The sequence below is a fragment of the Pristiophorus japonicus genome, chromosome 7, assembly GCF_044704955.1.
Source record: "Pristiophorus japonicus isolate sPriJap1 chromosome 7, sPriJap1.hap1, whole genome shotgun sequence".
In the NCBI taxonomy this organism is placed as follows: Eukaryota; Metazoa; Chordata; class Chondrichthyes; family Pristiophoridae; genus Pristiophorus; species Pristiophorus japonicus.
In genome coordinates this window covers 18,499,626-18,521,781 of record NC_091983.1, presented here as the reverse complement: position 1 = coordinate 18,521,781, position 22,156 = coordinate 18,499,626, and the positions used below count along the sequence as shown (strand labels likewise).

Below are 22,156 nucleotides of genomic sequence, written 5' to 3'. Positions count from 1 at the left end.
CTCCCACCCCTCTTCATCTCACCCCATCAACATATCCTTCTATTCCTTTCTCCCTCATGTGTTTATCCAGCTTCCCCTTAAATGCATCCATGCTATTCACCTCAGTGCTCCATGAGATAGCGAGTTACACATTCTCACCACTCTCTCGGTGAAGAGGTTCCTTGCGAATTCCCTATTGGATTTATTGGTGACTATTGGTCTTCCCCACAAGTGGAAACAGCTTTTCTATCAAACGTGTTCAGAATTCTGAAGCCCTCTGTTCGGTCAGCCTCAGCCTTCTCTTGTCTATAGAAAGGAGTATGTGCTACACTGAGAATGTGTTGTTGAAACCTGTCTATAGCTTCACTTAGTGAAAGGCTTTCTGGATTTTCGGCTTTGATGATTTCGGGGCGGTATTGGCGACGGGGCGGTAAATTTTGCGCCCGGGAACAGTTTGCGCCTCAGTCAGTAACATTGGGCAGCTGGGCCCTGAGTGTGGGGTGTTGTACACCTCGCTTGTGTGCTAGCATGGGAAAATCCAGGCTGGGAACGCTCTGCGAGAAGCCTGGGGAGAAAGAAAAACCTGAGAAAAAGCCCACAAAAACATCCCCAATACATAGCCCAGGCCACCACAACATAAATCACAAAAAAATTAAAAGAAACAACAATTACAGTTACCTTAGGACGGCATTACTTACCTCTCTACCGTCGGTATAGTTTGGACCACTTGTATTTTGAGGTTGTCACTGTGGGACGCACTTCGGGACGCACTCCGGGACGCACTGCGGGGCAGACGGGTCGGGCTGAAGTCAAAACTCGCGTCAGTGTCGCAACGGGGGTGTGGCACACCGGCGCAACTCTTCCGCACCATCGCAAAACCCCCAAACAGCTGTTGAGTTTGGTGGCCAATTGAAAATTTCAAAACTGAGGTGGACAGATTTTTATTAGGCAAGGATATTAAGGGTTACAGAACCAAGGCCGGTAGATGGAGTTAAGATACAGATCAGCCATGATTTCATTGAATGGTGGAAGAGGCTCGAGGGGCTGAATGGCCAACACCTATTCCGATGTTCCTATTTTGTCACGGTCTAGGTTCTGAGTATTTTCTCTTTCTTGCGCTTGACACCTTTTGAACCAGGCACTTTTTGGCTACAATCTGAAAGCCCGCTGCTGCATTGCACATTACTGAAGAAATGTTGTGCGCAGTTGGGTGGGTTAAATGTATCCTGCGTTGAAGCTGCACTGTGTGTCTACCCCATTTTGAGAGACCGGGTGTCAAGTGACAACAGACCATCTGTGTATGATTACTGCCTCACCCAATCACTTCCAATTGACATTGAGCAATGACTAACCTCATGCCTTTTCTTTATTGATTAACTGTGTTCTTGTGCTCTGTGAGATTTTTCAAGCTGGTAATTATAGGATGTCTGTTCACTGCTTTAACCTTTTGGCTGCCAGTGATGAGGCTTTTGGTCACAGCGCTCCAGTTGGGAGATTCTCTGTCGTGCTTTTGCACTGCACTAAGTAGGACCCCGGGACCAAATGGCAGCTCAGTTACTGAACAAAGTTAGTGAGCAGGTTATCTGACTCATAATATATACTACTCTTTGTTTACACAGAGGGTTGTTGTGATCTGGAATGCATGCCGGACAGGGTAGTGGAAGCAGATTCAACAGTAACTGTTAAAGGAAATTGTCTAACTATTTGAAAAGGAGAGATTTGCAGGGCGATGAGGAAAGAACAGGGGAGTGGGACTAATTGGATAGCTCTTTCAAAGAGCCGGCACACGCACGATGGACCGAATGGCCTCCCTCTGTGCCAAAATAGGCAGGTACCTGGTTAATCCAAGCCAATGAGGGACCAATGGTCTCCACTGTCTTCCCCACCACTTACGCTCTTTGGGCCCTGGGTGCAGGGGTCACCTGCTAGACCCCAATGACCAGTGTTCAGAGATAGCCTGCGCAGCTCTGTGGAACGAATAATTTAAAGGCAGTTCGCTGGTCACCTCTTTCTCCCACGCGAGGCCCCACCCAGCATGACTTCTAATATCCTGGGGGGCAGTTATGTGTTGATCTCCGGGGTGGACTGCAATACTGTCCCACTGAAGGTGCACCCCAGTCAAGGGAGAGGGAGGAGGGCGAGCCTAGGCCAATTTCCCGTCTGTTTTATTGGCGCTCACTGCTCCGCTCACCACCCGTGGCCAAGATATCAAATAGGCAAGTAGGAAGCCTTCTCCAACGCTGCTTTGAAATTGTCCAGGGTTACACCAGCCCTGATTTGAGTCCCCTGCCACTTTGGCTCCCCCTACAGTTAACACACGCCTGGCTTCCATTCCGTGCCCCCACGCACGGATTGGCAGCTCGGTGCGCAAATGTGGTTCTGGGGCATGGAGACTAGAGGGGCCCAGGTTTTCCACCTGGCATGAGCGTGGTTAGCTGCTATTAGCTGGGGTAGAAATCGGGCCACTGCAATTGGGCTCCGCATCTGATAGAAGAGAAAACCATTCAGAATTGGCACTCTTCATGGTTATCGAAGGGAGCCCCTACTAGAGTGCACGTGTGTACGGCAATGCTGCATGGTCATCGGGGAGGACAGAATGAGTTCATTTCTGGTGACAACCACAGTTGAATAGCCTCCTGCACACTGTCAAAGTTTAATGTAGAGAAAAGAAAAGAAAGACAGCGCCTTTCACGACCACCAGACGTCTCAAAGCGCTTTACAACCAATGAAGTACTTTTGAAGTGTAGTCCCTGTTGTAATATAGGAAACATGGCAGCCAATTTGCGCACAGCAAGCTCCCACACACAGAAATGTGATAATGACCAGATAATCTATTATGTTGATTAAGAGATAAATATTGGCCAGGACATCAGGGATAAGACCCCTGCTCTTCTTCGAAATAGTCAATGGGCTCTTTTACGTCCGCCTGAGAAGGCAGACGGGGCTTCGGTTTAACGTCTCATCTGAAAGACGGGTGGTGGAGATGGTGAAGGGCAGACAGAGTCTGTTCTGTGAGAGGCACATCCAGAAATTTAGACGTTGGAATATTCTAAAAGAAAAACAATTACTTTCTGATGTGCACACCTTAATAGATGTGTAGGGTCATCGACCCGAAACATCAACTCTGTTTTCTCTCCACAGATGCTGCCTGACCCGCTGAGATTTCCAGCATTTTCTGCTTTTATTAATAGATGTGTATATGTTCCTCATTATATGTTCCTGTGTATTTGTCCCTGTGTATATGTTGCTGTGTATAAGTTCCTATGTATATGTCCCTGTGTATATGTCTCTTGTTCTATGTCCCTGTGTATATGTCCCTGTGTATATATCTCCTGTGTATATGCCCCTGTGTATATATCTCTTGTGTCTATGTCCTTGTGTATATGTCCCTGTGTATATGTCCCTGTGTATATGTCCCTGTGTATATGCCCTGGTGTGTATGTCCCTGTGTGTATGTCCCTGTGTGTATGTCCCTGTGAGTATGCCCCTGTGTCTATGTCCCTGTGTATATATCTCTTGTGTATATGCCCCTGTGTATATGTCCCTGTGTATATGTCCCTGTGTATATGCCCCTGTGTATATGTCCCTGTGTATATGTCCCTGTGTATATGCCCCTGTGTATATGTCCCTGTGTATATGTCCCTGTGTATATGCCCCTGTGTATATGTCCCTGTGTATATGTACCTGTGTATATGTACCTGTGTAAAAGGTTGACCCTGGTGGAAGTTGCACCCGCAGCCGCCGAGGTTCTGCCGGAAATGTAATTTTTTTTGGTCGATGCCTCCGAAACCACCCATCTGCCGTCCACGTTCTGCCCGGTGGGAGATTGGTGGGGAAGTGTTCCGCCGATGTGAAGTCGTGCCACTCGCCCATGCCGGATACTCCAAATAGCCAATATTGGTCAGTTATGCTGGCCTCCGGTAAACCTGCCACCCACGAGCAGGACCGCTCGGGAAAAGCAGGTCTGACCTGGATGGCAGTGGGACAGCAGGGAGAATGGGTGAGAGGGAGTGCTGGAGGCCATAATATCACGGTAGTCGGGCAGCACGGAGAATGGGTGAGAGGGAGTGCTGGAGGCCATAATATCACGGTAGTCGGGCAGCACGGAGAATGGGTGAGAGGGAGTGCTGGAGGCCATAATATCACGGTAGTCGGGCAGCACGGAGAATGGGTGAGAGGGAGTGCTGGAGGCCATAATATCACGGCAGTCGGGCAGATGCTGCACCATTATGAGTGGGACTGCTGGAAAAAAGTTTGGTGCATGTTGCATTACTTTACTGCTGATGGTGATGTTTAATTGGGATGTCAAAAAAGCGACTGAAATGTATCTAAGCTGATGGAGGCTTTTTTGTTGGACCTTGCTGAAAGTCCTTCATTGAAAAGCCCAATGGCGAAGGGAAAATTATTATGAATAAGTGAAAAGTCTTCAGCAAGTCACATTTTGTACATCCAAGCTGATACATTAATTGTGTGACACAATGTACTGCAATGTAACTGATGACCATATCATCTCAGGGGTGGCACTGCTCCATGTTCTGGCCTTGGAAAAAGAAGGTTGAAGTGCAAGCCTTAAAGTCTGCCCTGCAAGTGGGTAAAGTGAGAGTAATTTAATGGCAGGCTTCCTGCATTGGTGACCCTTACTTGTCGTCTTGCGATAGCCTGATGACAGGACCCAATATACACTGCAGTCAGATGTGGCAGGGAAGATATTCCTGATAAAGCAGATGACCTGAGGGACAGATGTGTGTGACTCGCAACGCACCACACATGACGTAAAAATGATACACTCACCAAGAGAGGGTCAGCAATGTATTTACAAGTGCACAATAACAAAGGTTACATAAGATTATTAAACGTGAAAAAATTAACAGGGGCAACATCCACCCCTCTACCCGGCACCACCACCTCTCTTTCCCCCCCCCCTTGCAGGGATACCCAGTAGGTCCTCTTCATCCCCCACCCCGCCTACACGACGGCGTAGCGCTCCCCTGCCCCTCGACGACGAGGTTCTGCAGACACTTGGCTGACATGGCAGGAGGCTGCTGTCAGTCGCTTCCAGCTCCTCCAGGGCAGGGGTAGAAAGACGGGCCCTTCTCCTTCCTCTCTCTCCTGTTCTTCCTGGCCCTGGGTGGCGGAGGTGGGAGCGGTGGCATTGGGTGATGTGGGGAGGGGGGGGTGGTGGAGCAAGGATTCGCTGTTTTCAGGTGTGAAGAACGTCGGCATGGGAGACGGTGGGGTCTGACGTCTTCTCTGAAGGCCAAAGGCCAATGGTCTCTCTATATCCGTCCTTTCCGAGTCATCATCTGCAAGTAGAGGATAACATTTCAGTCTGTCGGGTTGGTGGGGGGGGGGGGGTGTAGGTGTTGGTCAAGATGAGATGTGAACCGTTCCATCTCACATTATTCCAGCAAGGAGTCCATTTCTACATGCCCACACCAATAATGGGCGACAAAGTGTGCGTTCAACCATGAGTGCCTTAACGTTGCATGTACTTTCCTGCCATGAAGGTTGCTGACACCAGAGATTAGTATAATCTTACCACACGGTAGCACCGGATCTGCATCAATGTCTGTGTTGCATGGAGGCAGTCACCCACCAATGCCAACACATGCTCCTCCAGCTGGTCAATTCAACCACCTCTTCTTGGGTCCCCTCTGGTTGCCTCGTTGGTTGCTTTTTTTTCTGCACAAAAAAACGTTGCAGCCTTTAGCCCCCTTGCCACCACACACACTCCCACACACACACACACACACAACCTTTTTGGCCTTGGACAGGAGGGGGCTGAATAACTTTGTGCTCACACTAGCTGCCGGCAGCAAATCGTTCCAATGTTTGCGACATTGATCTCCAGCCCGCTCAATGTTGCCCATTGCAGTCACCATCTCACCAATCTCCATCCAAAGACGTCGGTATTGGGCTGGTGGAGGCTTGCCGCAACCATCCCGGGTGAGGTCATTGTACCTGCGCTCCACCTCCGTCACTAGCTCCTCCAATTCCTGTTCATTGAACCGCGGAGCTCTGGGCCTGGTTTTGCCAGTCTTCATGGAAGATTTCTGGCCACTCATCCTCAATGCTGAGAGGAATGGCTGCTGAGGATTTTATGCATTTAAATTTCTCACACTGCCCCCTCTGCAACTCAGACTGCCACCTCTCTGCTCTCCAGGCTCCAACTCTCTCCTCTCTCCTCTCTCACACTCACTTGTGCAATAAAGTGGTCTGCTTTTATGCGCTTGCGCAGTTCGCCAATTAGCCTCCAACGGCTACGAAATGACATCGCATCGGCAGAAGGAAACTACAAAAGAAAACGCAAAGTCTCACGCATGCGCAGTGGAGGCCCTCCAAAGATCCCCGAGAGGAGAGGTCACCAACTGATGCACAATAGTGACGCAGGCCGGACACGCCTGCTCCCGCCCGCTCCCATCCGCAGACTGCCACTGACTGCGCTCTCGATGCCACCCACACCAACGGAACCAAAAGTGACTCCCTACGGGACCTGGCGGCAGAGGACACAAAAACATAGCTCCCGATTAGGGACCGCCAAGAAATGGCCGACCCCACATATCTCCTGTCTATAATGTCCTGTGTATATGTCCCTGTGTATATGTTCCTATGTATATGTCTCCTGTGTATATTTTCTTGTATTTATATCTCCTGTGTATAAGTCTCTGTTTATATGTCCCTGTGTATACGTTCCTGTCTTTATATGTTCCTATGTATATGTTCCTGCATATATGGCTCTGTGTATATCTCCTGTGTATAAGCCTCTGTTTATATAGCCCTGTGTATATGTCCCTGTGTATATCTCCTGTGTAAATGTAACTGTATATGGCCCTGTGTATATGTCCATGTGTATATGTCACTGTGTATATATATGTCCTGCGTATATGTCCCTGTGTATATTTCCTGTGTATAATCTCTCTGTGTATATGCCCCTGTAGATAGGTCTCCTGTGTATATGTCCCGGTATACACGTCCCTCTGTATATTCCTGTGTATATGTCCCTGCATATATGTTCCTATGTTTGTGTCCCTGTGTATATGCACCTGTGTATATGTCCCTGTGTATATATTTCCTGTGTATTTATTTCCTGTGTATTTATCCCTGTATTTACGTTCCTGTCTATACATCCCTATGTATATGTTCCAGTACATATGATACTGTGCAGGTGTGCCTATGTACATGTTCCTGTTTATCTGTCACTGTGGATATATCATTGTGTATATGTCTATGTGTATATGTCGATGTGTATGTGTCCCTGTGTATATCGCCTGTGTATTTGTCCTTGTGCATATGTCCCTGTGTATATGTTCCTGTGTATATGTCCCTGTGTAAATGTCCCTGCATATATGTCCCTGTATATGTGTCCATATTAATCTATCCCTCTGCATGTGTTCCTCTGTGTATATCTCCTGTATATCTCCTGTGTATATCTCTTGTGTATATATCCCTGTATAAATGTCCCTGTATATATGTTCCTGTGCATATGATCCTGTGCATGTGTCCCTGTGTACATGTTCCTGTCTATATGTAACTGTGGATATATCCTTGTGTATATGTCCCTGTGTATATGTCCCTGTGTATTTGTCCCTGCGTATATGTCCCTGTATATGTGTCCACGTTTATCTGTCCCTGTGTATGTGTTCCTGTGTAGATGTCCCTGTGTATATGTCCCTGCGCATATGTCCCTGCGTATATGTCCCTGTATACATGTCCATGTTTATATGGCCCTGTGTATATGTTCCTGTGTATATGTCCCTGTGTATATCTCATCTGTATATGTCCCTCTGTGTATGTTCCTGTGTATATGTCGGTGCATATGTCCCTGTGTATAACGCCCGTGTATATGTCCCTATGTACATGTTCCTGTGTATTCGTCCCTGTGTATATGTTCTTGTGTATATGCCATTGTTATATGTCCCTGTGTATGTCCCTGTGTCTTTATCTACTATGTTCCTGTGTATATATCCCTGTATATTTGTCCCTGTTTATATGTCACTCTATATATATCCCTGTGTATATGTCCCTTTGTATATGTGCCAGTGTATATGACCCTGTGCATATGTTCCTATGTGTATGTCTCCTGTGAATATGTCCCTGTCTATATTTTCCTGTTTATATCTTCCAGTATATAGCTCCTGTGTATATGTTCATTTGTATATGTTCATATGCAGATATCCCTGTGTATATGTCCCTGTGTATATGTCCCTGTGTATATGCCCCCACGTATATCTCCTATGTATATCTCCTGTTAGTATGTTCCTGTGTATATGTTGCTGTGAATATGTCCGTGTATATAAATCTTGTGTATATTTACCTGTGTATATGACCCTGTGTATATCTTCCTGTGAATATGTACTGTGTATTTGACCCTCTTTATATGTCCCTGTGTATACATCCCTGTGTATATCTCCTGTGTGCATCTCCTGTGTATATGACCCGTGTGTATGTACCTGTATATGTGCCTGTATGTGTGTCTCTGTGTATATTTCCTTGTGTATATCTCTTATGTACATTGTTTCTGTATATGTCGCTGTGTGTATGTTCCTTTGTATGTGTCCCTGTGTATATGTCCCTGTGTATATGGTTCTGTGTATATATCCCTGTGTATATATTCCTATGCATATGATCCTGTGCATGTGTCCCTGTGTACATGTTCCTGTCCAAATATCACTGTGCGCATATCCTTGTGTATATGTCCTGTCTTTATGTACCTGTGTATATGTCCCTGTGTATATATATCCTGTATATATCTCATGAGCCTGTCTATAGGTTTGTGTGTATATGTCCCTGTGTATATCTAAAGTGTGTGTGACCCTGTGTACATTTCCCTGTGTATATATCCCTGTGTGTAAGTTCCTATGTGTATGTTCCTGTCTATATATCTCCTGCATATATGTCTCTGTGTATATGTCCCTGTGTATATCTCTCCTATGTATATCTCCTGTGTATATATCCCTGTGTATATATCCCTGTGCATAAGCCCTGCGTATATGTTGCTCTATATATATATATCTCCTGTGTATATGTCCATGTATATGTCCCTGTCTATATGTCCCTGTTTATTTGTTGCTGTGTGTATGTTCCTGTACACATGTCCCTGTGTATATGTGTCTGTGTATATGTTCCTATATATATGCCCCTGTGTCTATGGCCCTCTGTATCTCTCCAGTGTATGTGTTCCTGTGATTGTGTCCCTGTGTATATGTCCCTCTGTATAACTCTTGTGTATATGTCCCTATGTATATGTCCTTGTGTATATATCTCCTGTGTATTTATTCCTGTGTTTATGTCCCGGTTCACATGTCCCTGTGTACATGTTCCTGGTTATTTGTCACTGCGGATATAACCTTGTGTATATCTCCCTGTATATATGTTGATATGTATATGTCCATGTGTATATCCCCTGTGTATTTGTCCTTGTGTATATGTCCCTGTGTATTTATCCCTGTGTATATGACCCTGTGTGAATGTCCCTGTGAATATGTCCCTGTTTATATGTTCCAGTCTATATGTCCCTGCGTATATGTCCCTGTATATGTGTCCATATGTATATGTCCCTGTGTATATGTACCTGTGTATACTCTTGTGTATATACTTCTGTATATATGTCCCTGTATATATGTTCCTGTGCATATGAGCCTGTGCATGTGTCCCTATGTACATATCCTTGTCTATATATTTCACTGTGGATATATCTTTGTGTATATGTCGCTGTGTATATGTCCCTGTGTATATCTGCTGCATATTTATCTTTGTGAATATGTCCTTGTGTATATGTCCCTATGTATATCGCCAGTGTATATGACTCTGTGTACATTTTCCTGTGTATATATCCCTGTGTGTAAGTTCCTATGTGTATGTTCCTGTCTATATATCTCCTGCATATATGTCCCTGTGTATCTCTCTTATGTATATCTCCTGTGTATATATCCCTGTGTATATATCCCTGTGCATAAGCCCTGCGTATATGTTGCTCTATATATATCTCCTGTGTATATGTCCGTGTATATGTCCCAGTCTATATGTCCCTGTTTATTTGTTGCTGTGTATATGTTCCTGTGCATATGTCCCTGTGTATATGTGTCTGTATATATGTTCCTATATATATGCCCCTGTGTCTATGGCCCTCTGTATCTCTCCTGTGTATGTGTTCCTGTGTTTGTGCCCCTGTGTATATGTCCCTGTGTATAACTCTTGTGTATATGTCCCTGTGTCAATGTCCTTGTGTATATATCTCCTGCGTATTTATCCCTGTGTTTATGTCCCGGTTTACAGGTGCCTGTGTATATATTCCTGTGCTTATGATCCTGTGCCTGCATTCCTGTGTACATGTTCCTGGTTATATGTCACTGCGGATATATCCTTGTGTATATCTCCCTGTATATATGTTGATGTGTATATGTCCCTGTGTATATCTCCTGCGTATTTGTCCTTGTGTATATGTCCCTGTGTATATGACCCTGTGTGTATGCCCCTGTGACTATGTCCCTGTTTATATGTTCCTGTGTATATGTCCCTGTATATATGTCCCTGTATATGGGTCCATATTTATCTGTCCCTCTGCATATGTACCTGTGTATACTCTTGAGTATATATCTCTGTATATATGTCCCTGTATAAATGTTCCTGTGCATATGAGCCTGTGCATGTGTCCCAGTATATATGTTCCTGTGTATCTGTCCCTGCGTATATGTCCATGTGTATATGTCCCTGTATATATGTCCCTGTGTATATCTCCTGCGTATTTGTCTTTGTGCATATGTCCTTGTGTATATGTCCCTGTGTATATATCCTGTGTACCTCTTATGTGTTTATGTCCACTTGTGTACGTTTCTATGTATATGCCGCTGTGTATATGTCCCTGTGTATACCTGTTGTGTATATGCCCCTGTGCATATGACCCTGTGTATATGTCTCTGTGTATATCTCTCTGTGTATATGTACCTGTGTATATGATCCTGCCTATATGTACCTGTGTATATGTCCCTGTGTATATGTTCTTGTGTATATGTCACTGTTATATGTCCCTGTTTATATGTCCCTGTGTATATATCTCCTATGTTCCTGTGTATATGTCCTGTGTATGTATCCCTGTATATATGTCCCTGTTTATATGACCCTGTGTATATGTCCCTGTGTATATGTCCCTGTATCTATATCTCCTAAGTTCCTGTGTTTATGTCCCTGTGTATTTATCCCTGTATATATGACCCTCTGTATATGTCCCTGTGTATATCTCCTGTATATATGTCCCTATGTATATTTCCTGTGCATATGTCTACTGTATATATGCCCTTGTGTGTATGTTCCTGTGTGTATGTTCCTGTGTATTTATCCCTGTATATATGTCGCAGTATATGTTCCTGTAATTATGTCACTGTGTATATATCCCTGCATATATGTCCCTGTGTATATGTCCAAGTGTATATGTCCCTGATAACGTGCAACATCCCCACCGACACCTGGGAGTCCCTGGCCAAAGACTGCCCTAAGTGGAGGAAGTGCATCCGGGAGGGTGCTGAGCATCTTGATTCACATCACCGAGAGCTTGCAGAAATCAAGCGCAGGCAGTGGAAAGAGCATGTAGCAAATCAGTCCCACCTTCCCTTACCCTCAATGACTATCTCTCCCACCTATGACAGGGACTTTGGCTCTTGTATTGAACTGTTCAGCCACCTAAGGACTCATTCTAAATGTGGAAGCAAGTCTTCCTCGATTCCGAGGGACTGCCTACAATGATGATGACCCTGTGTAAATCTTCCTGTGTATATGTCCCTGTCTATATGACCCTGTCTCTATGTCCCTGTTTATATCTCCTGTGTATATGTCCCTGTGTGTGTGTCCCTGTATATATGTTCCTGTGTGTGTGACCCTGTATATATTCCCCTGTGTATATCTCTTGTGTATATGTCGCTGTGTGTATATTCTTTTGTATGTGTCCTGTGTATATGTCTCTGTGTATATGTCCCCATGTATATGTGCCTGTGCATACGATCCTGTGCATGTGTCCCTGTGTACATGTTCCTGTCTATATGTCACGGTGTATTTAACCTTATGTATATATCCCTGTGTATATGGTGATGTGTATATGTCCCTGTGTAAATGTTCCTCTGTACATGTCCCTGTGTATATCTTCTGTGTATATCTCTTGTGTATATATCCCTGTGTGTATGTTCCTGTGTATATGTTGCTGTATATATGTCCCTCTGTATATGCCCTGGTGAATATGTCTTGTGTATATGTCCCTGTGTATATGTCCCTGTCTATACATTCATGTGTATATATTGCTGTGTATATGTCCCTGTGTATAAGTCCCTGCATATATGTTCCTGTGTATATGTTGCTGTGTATGTGTACCTAGGTATATGTTTCTGAGTATACATCTCCTGTGTATATGTGTCTGTGTATAAATCCCTGTGATATATCTCCAGTGTATGGATCCTGTGTATATATCCTTGTGTATATGTCCCTGTGGATATGTCTATGTGTATATGTTCCTGTATATGTCCCTTTGTATATCTCCCCTGTATATCTCCTGTGTATATGTCCATGTCTGGATGTTCCTGTTTATATGTCATGGTGTACATGTCCCTGTGTATTCCTCTTGTGTATATGTCCCTGTGTATATGTCCCTGTGTATATGTTCCTGTGTTTATGTTCCTGTCTATATGCCCCTGTTTATATGTACCTGTGTATATATCCCTATGTACATGTCTCTGTATAAATGTCCCTGTGTATATGTCCCTGAGTATATGTCCCTGTGTATATGTCCCTGTGTATATGTCCCTGTGTATATGTTGCTGAGTATATGTTTCTGTGCATATGTTCTCAAGTATATGTCCCTCTGTATATCTCCTGTGTATATGTCCCTGTATATATGTTAATGTTTATGTGTCCCTGTGTATTTCTCTTGCGTATATGTCCCTGTGTATACGTCTCTGTGTATGTGTCCCTGTGTAAATGTTCCTGTCCATATATCCCTGTGTATATGTCCATGTTTATATGTTCCTGTGTATATGTCCCTGTTTATATGTACCTGTGTATATATCTCTGTGTATATATCCCTGTAAATATGTCCATGTGTATATGTTACTATCAATATGTCCCTGTGTACATGTCACTGTGTATATATCCCTATGTATATGTCTCTGTATAAATGTCCCTATGTATATGTCCCTCTGTATATTTCCCTGTGTATATGACAGTTGCTGTGTATATGTTTCTGTGCATATGTCCCCGTGTATGTGTCCCTCTGTATATCTCCTGTATATATGTCCCTGTATATATGTTAATGTTTATGTGTCCCTGTGATTTTCTCTTGCATGAATGTCCCTGTGTATATGTTTCTGTGTATATGTCTCTGTGTATATGTCCCTGTGTATATCTCATGTGTTTATGTCCCTGTGTGTGTGTCCCTGTAAATATGTTCCTGTGTGTGTGTCCCTGTGTATATTCCCCTGTGTATATCTCTTGCGTATATCTCTTGTGTATATATCGCTGTGTGTATGTTCCTTTTTATGTGTCCCTGTGTATATGTCTCTGTGTACATGTCCCGGTGTATATGTTCCTGTGCATACGATCCTGTGCATGTGTCCCTGTGTACATGTTCCTGTCTATATGTCACTGTGTATTTATCCTTCTGTATATGTCTCTGTGTATATGGTGATGTGTATATGTCCCTGTGTATATGTTCCTCTGTATATGCCCCTGTGTATATCTTCTGTGTATCTGTCCCTGTGTATATGTCCCTGTATATAGGTCCCTCTGTATATGCCCTGGTGTATATGTCTCGTGTATATGTCCCTGTGTATATATCCCTGTCTATATGTTCATGTGTGCATGTTCCTGTGTACATGTCCCTGTGTATAAGTCCCTGCATGTATGTTCCTGTGTAAATGTCGCTGTGTATATGTACCTATATATATGTTTCTGAGTATATTTCTCCTGTGTATATGTATCTGTGTATAAATCCCTGTGTGTAGATCTCCAGTTTATGGCTCCTGTGTATATATCCCTGTATATATTTCCCTGTGTGTATGTTCCTGTGTATATGTCCCTGTCTATACATCCATGTGTATATGTTCCTGTGTATATGCCCCTTTGTATATCTCCTGTGTATGTATCCCTGTATATAGGTTAATGTGTATGTGTCCCTGTATATACATCCCTGTGTATTGCTCTTGTGTATATGTCCCTGTATATATGTCCCTGTGTATATGTCCCTGTATATATGTCCCTGTGTATATGTCCCTGTGTATATGTCCCTGTGTATATGCCGATGTGTATATGTCCCTGTGTATATCTGCTGTGTATATGTCCCTGTGTATACGGCGATGTGTATATGTCCCTGTGTCTATGTTCCTGTTAACATGTCCCTGTGTATATATCCTGTGTATATGTCCTTGTGTGTATGTTCTGGTGTATAGGTCCCTGTGCATATATTCCCTGTGTATATGTTCCTGACTATATGCCCCTGTCTATTTATTCTTGTGTACATGCTATGTATATCTCACTGTGTATATATCGCTGTGTATATGTCCCTGTGTGCATGTCCCTGTCTACATGTCTCCGGTGTATATGTTCATTTCTATATGTCCCTGTGTATGTGTCTCCTGTGTATATGTCCATATGTATATGTCCCCGTGTATATGTTCCGGTGTATATGTCCCTGTGTATATGTCGCTGTTTATCTCCTGTGTATATATCTATGTGTATATATTCCTGTGTATTTATCTCCTGCGTATATGTCCCTGTATGTGTGTCCCTGTGTATATCTCGTGTGTGTATGCTCCTGTGTATGTATCCCTGTGTGTAAGTCTCTGTGTATAAGTCTCTGTGTATAAGTGCCTGTGTATATTTTCCTGTGCATACGATCCTTTGCATGTGTCCCTGTGTACATGTTCCTGTCTATATGTCACTGTGTGTATATCCTTGTCTATATGTCTCTGTGAATATCTCCTGTGTATTTGTCCTTTTGTATATGACCGTCTATATATGCTCCTGTCTACATGTCCCTGTGTATATGTCCCTGTGTATATGTTCCTGTTTATATGTTCCTGTGCATATGTCCCCATGTATATGTTCCTGTGTATATGTCCCTGTGTATATGTTTCTGTGTATATGTGCAAATATGTCCCTGTGTATAAGTCCCTCTGTATATCTCCTGTGTATATGTCCCTGTATATGTTAATGTGTATGTGTCCCCATGTATATGTCTCTGAGTATATCTCCTGTGTATATGTCACTGTGTATATATCCCTGTGTATATGGCCCAATGTATACAGTGATGTGTATATGTCCCTGTGTCAATCTTCCTGTTTACATGTCCCCGTGTATATCTCCTGTGTATATGTCCTTGTGTGTATGTTCCTGTGTATATGTCCCTGTGTATAGATCCCTGTGTATACATCCCCTGTGTATATGTTCCTGACTATATGCCCCTTTCTATTTATCCTTGCGTAAATCCTGTGTATATGTCACTGTGTATATATCCCTCTGTACATGTCCCTGTGTACATGTCCCTGTGTACATGACCCTGTGTATATATCCCTTTGTATATGTTCCTGTGTATGTGTCCCCTGTGTATGTGTCCCCTGTGTATATCTCCCTGTGTATATGTCCCTATGTATATGTCCCCATGTATATGTCCCCGTGTATATGTTCCTGTGTATAAGTCCCTGTGTATATGTCGCTGTTTATCTCCTGTGTATATGTCTATGTGTATATGTTCCTGTGTATATATCTCCTGTGTGTATGTACCTTTATGTGTGTCCCTGTGTATATCTCTTGTGTGTATGCTCCTGTGTATGAGTCCCTGTGTATAAGTCTCTGTTTATAAGTCTCTGTGTATATGTGCCTGTGTATATATTCCTGTGCTTACAATCCTTTGCATGTGTCCCTGTGTACATGTTCCTGTCTATATGTCACTCTCTGTATATCCTTGTCTATATGTCCATGTGAATATCTCCTGTGTATTTGTCTTTGTGTATCTGTGCCTCTATATATATCCCTGTGTATATGTCCCTGTGTATATGTCCCAGTGTATATGTTCCTGTCTACATGTTCCTGTGTATATGTCCCTGTTTATACGTTCCTGTGTATATATCATGTGTATATGTCCCTGTGTGTATGTTCCTGTGTATATGTCCCTGCGTATATGTCTCCTGTGTATCTAACCCTGTGTATACCTCTTGTATATATGTCACTGTGTATATGTGCCTGTGTATATGTGCCTGTGTGTATGTTCCTGTGTCAATGTCCAAGTGTATATATCTCCTGTGTATATATCCCTGCATATATGTTCCTGTTTATATGTCCCCACGTATATGTCCCCGTGTATATGTCCCCGTGTATATGTTTCTGTGTATAAGTGCCTCTGTCTATCTCCTGTGTATATACCCCTGTATATATGTTAATGTATATGTGTCCCTGTATATATGACCCTGTGTCTTGCTCTTGTGTATATGTCCCTGTGTATATGTCCCTATTTTTATGCCGATGTGTATATGTCCCTGTGTATATCTCCTGTCTATATGTCACTGTGTATATAACCCTGTTTATGTGTCCCTGTATATACGGCAATGTGTATATGTTCCTGTTTACATGTCCCTGTAAATATCTCCTCTGTATATGTCCTTGTGTATATGTTCCTGTTTGCATGTCCCTGTAAATATCTCCTGTGCATATGTCCCTGTGTGTATGTTTCTGTGTATATGCTCCTACATATGTCCCTCTGTATATATCCTGTGTATGTGCCCCTGTATATATATTAATGTGTATGTGTCCCTGTGTATTTCTCTTGTATATGTCCCTGTGTATATGTCCCTGCATATATATTCCTGTGTATAGCTCCTGTAAATAAGTCCCTGTGAATTTATCCCTGCGTTTATGTTCCGTGTATATGTCCCTGTGTATATGTCCCTGTGTATATGTTCCTGCGTATATATATCCTGTTTATATGTAGCTGTGTATAAGCCCCTGTGTATTTATCCCTGTGTATATGTCCCCGTGAATAGGTTCCTGGGTATATGTTTCCTGTGTATATGTCCATTTGTATATGTTCCTGTGTATATCTTCCTATGTGTATGTCCCTGTGTCTTAATCTCCTGTGTATATGTCCCTGTGTATATCTTGCTGTGCATGTGTCCCCATATATATGTCCCAGTGTATATGATCCTGTGTATATGTTTCTGTGCATATGTTCCTATATATTTCCCTGTGTATATGTCCCTCTGTATATCTCCTGTGTTTATGTCCCTGTATATATGTTAATGTGTATGTGTCCAAGTGTATATGTCCCTGTGCATTTCTCTTGTGTATAGGGCCCTGTGCATATGGTTATGTGTATATGTCCCTGTGTATATGTTCCTAAGCACATGTCCCCTGTGTATATGTTCCTGACTATATGCCCCTGCCAATATATCCCCGTATACATGTTCCTGTGTATATGCCACTGTTTATATATCCCTGTTTATATGTCCCTGTGTATATGTCCCTGTGTATGTATCGCCAGTGTATATGTTCCTTTGTATATGTCCCTGTGTATTTATCCCTGTGTATATGTCCCTTTGTATATGTTCCTGTGTATGTGTCTCCTGTGTATATGTGCCTCTGTATATGTTCATGTGTATATGTCATTGCGTATATGTCACTGTTTATATGTCCCTATGTATATGTCCATGTATATCTGTCCCCGTGTATATGTCCCTGTGTATATCTCCTTTATATAATCCCCTATGTATATGTCCCTGTGTATATGTCTCTGTGTATATGTCTCTATGTATATGTCTCTGTGTATATGTGCCTGTGTATAAGTCTCTGTGTATATGTCCCTGTTTATATGTCCCTGTTTATCTCCTGTGTATATGATCCGCTGTATATATATCTCCTGTGTGTAAGTCCCTATATGTGTGTCCCTGATAATGTGTCCCTGTGTATATCTCTTGTGTATATCTCTTGTGTATATGTCCTTATGTTTATGTTCCTGTGGCTGTGACCCTGCGTATATGTTCCTGTGCATATGATCCTTTGCATGTGTCACTGTGTACATGTTCCTGTCTATATGTCACTGTGTATATATCCTTGTGTATTTGTCCCTGTGAATATCTCCTGTGTATTTGTCCTTGTGTATATGTCCCTGTGTGTATGTCCCTCTATATATGTCCCTGTGTGTATGTCCCTCTGTATATGTCCCTGTGTATATGTTCCTGTGTACATGTTCCTGTGTATATGTCCTTGTGTATATGTCCCTGTGTATATGTTCCTGTGCACATGTCCCTGTGTACATGTCCCTGTATATATGTCCATGTTTATTTGTCCCTGTGTATATGTCCCTCTGTATATGTCCCTCTGTATATCTCCTGTGTGCCTGTTCCTGTTTCAATGTCGATATGTATATGTGCTTGTGTATACCTCTTGTGTATATGTCCCTGTGTATATGACCCTGTGTATATGTCCCTTTGTATATATTCCTGTCTATATATCCCTGTGTATATGGCCCTGTGTATATGTCGCTGTCTTTTGTCTCTGTGTATATGTTCCTGTGCAGCTGTCCTTGTGTATATCTTCCTGTGTATATATATGTATATGGCCCTGTGTGTGTATATGTTCTTCTGTATATGTCCCTGTGTATATGTCCCTGTGTGTAGGTCCCTGTTTATATGTCCCTGTTTATATGTCCCAGTGTATATGTCACCTGTGTATGTCCCCGTGTATATGTCACTCTCTATATGTTCATGTGTATATATCACACTGTACATGTCCCTGTATATAAGTCCCTGTGTATATCTCCTGTGTATTTGTCCCTCTGATTATGTCCCTGTGTATATGTCTCCTGAGTATATGTCCCTGTGTATATATCTCTGTGCATATGTCCCGGTGTATATGACCCTGTGTATATGTCTCGTGTGTGTATGTCCCTGTGTATATGTCCCTCTCTGTATGTTCATGTGTATTTATTTCTGTGTACGTCCCTGTGTATATGTCCTTGTGTATATGTCCTTGCATATATGTTCCTGTGTATATGCCCTTGTGTATATCTCCTGTGTATACCTCCTGTGTGTATGTCCTTGTGTATATGTTCCTATCTTTATGTTCCTGTCTATATAGAAACATAGAAAATAGGTGCAGGTGTAGACCATTCGGCCCTTTGAGCCTGCATCACCATTCAATATGATCATGGCTGATCATGCATTTCAGTACCCTATACCTGCTTTCTCTCCTACCCCTTGATCCCTTTAGCCGTGAGGGCTTTTGAATATATCTAACGAACTGGCCCCAACAACTTTCTGTGGTAGAGAATTTCACATGTCCACAACTCTCTGAGTGAAGAAGTTTCCCCTCATCTCGGTCCTAAATGGCTTACCCCTTATCCTTAGACTGTGACCCCTGGTTCTGGACTTCCCCAACATCGTGAACATTCTTCCTGCATCTAACCTGTCCAATCCCGTCAGAATTTTATATATTTCTATGAGATCCCCTCTCATTCTTCTAAATTCCATTAAATACAAGCCTAGTCGATCCAATCTTTCTTCATATCAATCCTGTCATCCCGGGAATCAGTCTGGTGAACCTTCGATGCACTCCCTCAATAGCAAGAATGTCCTTCCTCAGATTAGGAGACCAAAACTGAATACAATATTCCAGGTGAGGCCTCACCAAGGCCCTGTACAACTGCAGTAAGACCTACCTGCTCCTATACTTAAATCCCCTAGCTATGAAGGCCAACACGCCATTTACCTTCTTCACCGCCTGCTGTACCTGCATGCCAACCTTCAATGTCTGATATACCATGACACCCAGGTCTCGTTGCACCTCCCCCTTTACCAATCTGTCACCATTCAGGTAATAATCAGCCCTCCTATTTTTGCCACCAAAGTGCATGACCTCATATTTAACCACATTATACTGCATCTGCCATGTACTTGCCCACTCACCTAACCTGTCCAAGTCACCCTGCAGCCTCATAGCATCCTCCTCACAGCTCACACTGCCACCCAGCTTAGTGTCATCTGCAAACTTGGAGATATTACATTCAATTCCTTCGTCTAAATCATTAATATATAATGTAAATAGCTGGGGTCCCAGCACTGAGCCCTGCGGCACCCCACTAGTCACTGCCTGCCATTCTGAAAAGGACCCGTTTATTCCTACTCTCTGCTTCCTGTCTGCCAACCAGTTCTCTATCCACATCAGTACATTACCCCCAATACCATGTGCTTTTATTTTGCACACTAATCTCTTATGTGGGACCTTGTCAAAAGCTTTTTGAAAGTCTAAATACACCATATCCACTGGCTCCCCCTTGTCCACTCTACTAGTTACATCCTCAAAAAATTCTAGAAGATTTGTCAAGCATGATTTCCCTTTCATAAATCTATGCTGACTTGGACTGATCCTGTCACTGCTTTCCAAAATGCACTGCTATTACATCTTTAATTCCAACATTTTCACCACCATCGATGTCAGGCCGATCGGTCTATAATTCTCTGTTTTCCCTCTCCCTCCTTTTTTAAAAAATGTGGTTACATTAGCTGCCCTCCAGTCCATAGGAACTGATCCAGAGTCTATAGAATGTTGGAAAATGACGACCAATGCATCCACTATTTCTAGGGCCACTTCCTTAAGTACTCTTGGATGCAGACTATCAGGCCCTGGGGAATTATCGGCCTTCAATCCCATCAATTTCCCTAACATGTCCCTGTGTATATGTCCCTGTATATATGTTCCCGTGTGTGTGTCCCTGTTTATATGTCAATGTGTATATCTACCTGTGTATATATCCTGTGTACATGTCCCTGTGTATATCTCCTGTGTATATGTCCCTGTGTGTAGTTTCCTGTGTATATGTCGCTGTGTATATGCCATTGTGTATATTCCTTGTGATTATGTCCCTGTGTATATGACCCTCTGTATATGTTCCTGTATATATAAAACTCCTGTGTATATTTCCCTGTGTATATGTCCCTGTGTATATGTCCCAGTGAAAATGTCCTTGATAAAGTGCAACATCCACATCAACACCTGGGAATACCTGGCCAAAGACAACCCTAAGTGGAGGAAGTGCATCCAGGAGGGCGCTGAACACCTCGAGTCTAATCGCTGAGACCATGCAGAAATCAAGCACAGGCAGTGGAAAGAGCATGCGGCAAATCTGTCCCACCCTCCCTTACTCTCAATGACTATCTGTCCTATCTGTGACAGGGACTGAGGTTCTCGTATTGGAATCTTCAGTCACCTAAGGACTGATTCTAAGAGTGGAAGCATAGAAACATAGAAACATAGAAAATAGGTGCAGAAGTAGGAGCCACGCCCCCGCGATGCCAACCACACCACATCCACCAACCACCATCTGCGCAATCAACCCATACACCCCACTCTGAACACTCCCCGCACCGAGGCACAGAGCCCCCAGGCCCGCCCCTCCTACACACTTCGCCCTCCGCCTCCCCAGACCTTCGCTGCAATGTGGCCCTTCCTGTCCCCTGCCCTGAATTTATCCGCCCACACCTCCACCACTTTCCCCTCCATCCCCGCCCCCGTCTCCCCTCATCTTCCCTCTGCCTCCCCGCACAGGCTCCCACCTTGGGGGCGGTAACCTTCTGGGGCAGGGAATTTTAGACACCAGCGTGGAAGTCCTGCTCCCACCGCAGAATTGGCCTTACCACCCCTCAATGGAAGCGGAGTGCAATTTCCCACACTCCACTTCCTTTGGGGGCAGCTACCGGGGCACGACTGGATGCTCCTGTGACAGTTTGAACTGGTGCTCTCCACTCTCTGTCCTGTGACAGTTGGAACTGGTGCTCTCCACTCTCTGTCCTGTGACAGTTTGAACTGGTGCTCTCCACTCTCTGTCCTGTGACAGTTGGAACTGGTGCTCTCCACTCTCTCCTGTGACAGTTGGAACTGGTGCTCTCCACTCTCTGTCCTATCACAGTTTGAACTGGTGCTCTCCACTCTCCCATCCTGCGACAGTTGGAACTGGTGCTCTCCACTCTCCCGTCCTGTGACAGTGGGAACTGGTGCTCTCCACTCTCTGTCCTGTGACAGTTGGAACTGGTGCTCTCCGCTCTCTGTCCTGTGACAGTTGGAACTGGTGCTCTCCACTCTCCCGTCCTGTGACAGTGGGAACTGGTGCTCTCCACTCTCTCTCCTGTGACAGTTGGAACTGGTGCTCTCC

General features: G+C 43.7%; 1 protein-coding gene across 1 annotated transcript in view; it reads left to right on the top strand.

The window, feature by feature from the left end:
- The window catches only part of adgrb3 (adhesion G protein-coupled receptor B3), a 920,563-nt gene that overhangs the window by 415,104 nt on the left and 483,303 nt on the right, over positions 1-22,156 (top strand). The gene's annotated exons all lie outside the window — the stretch shown is intronic.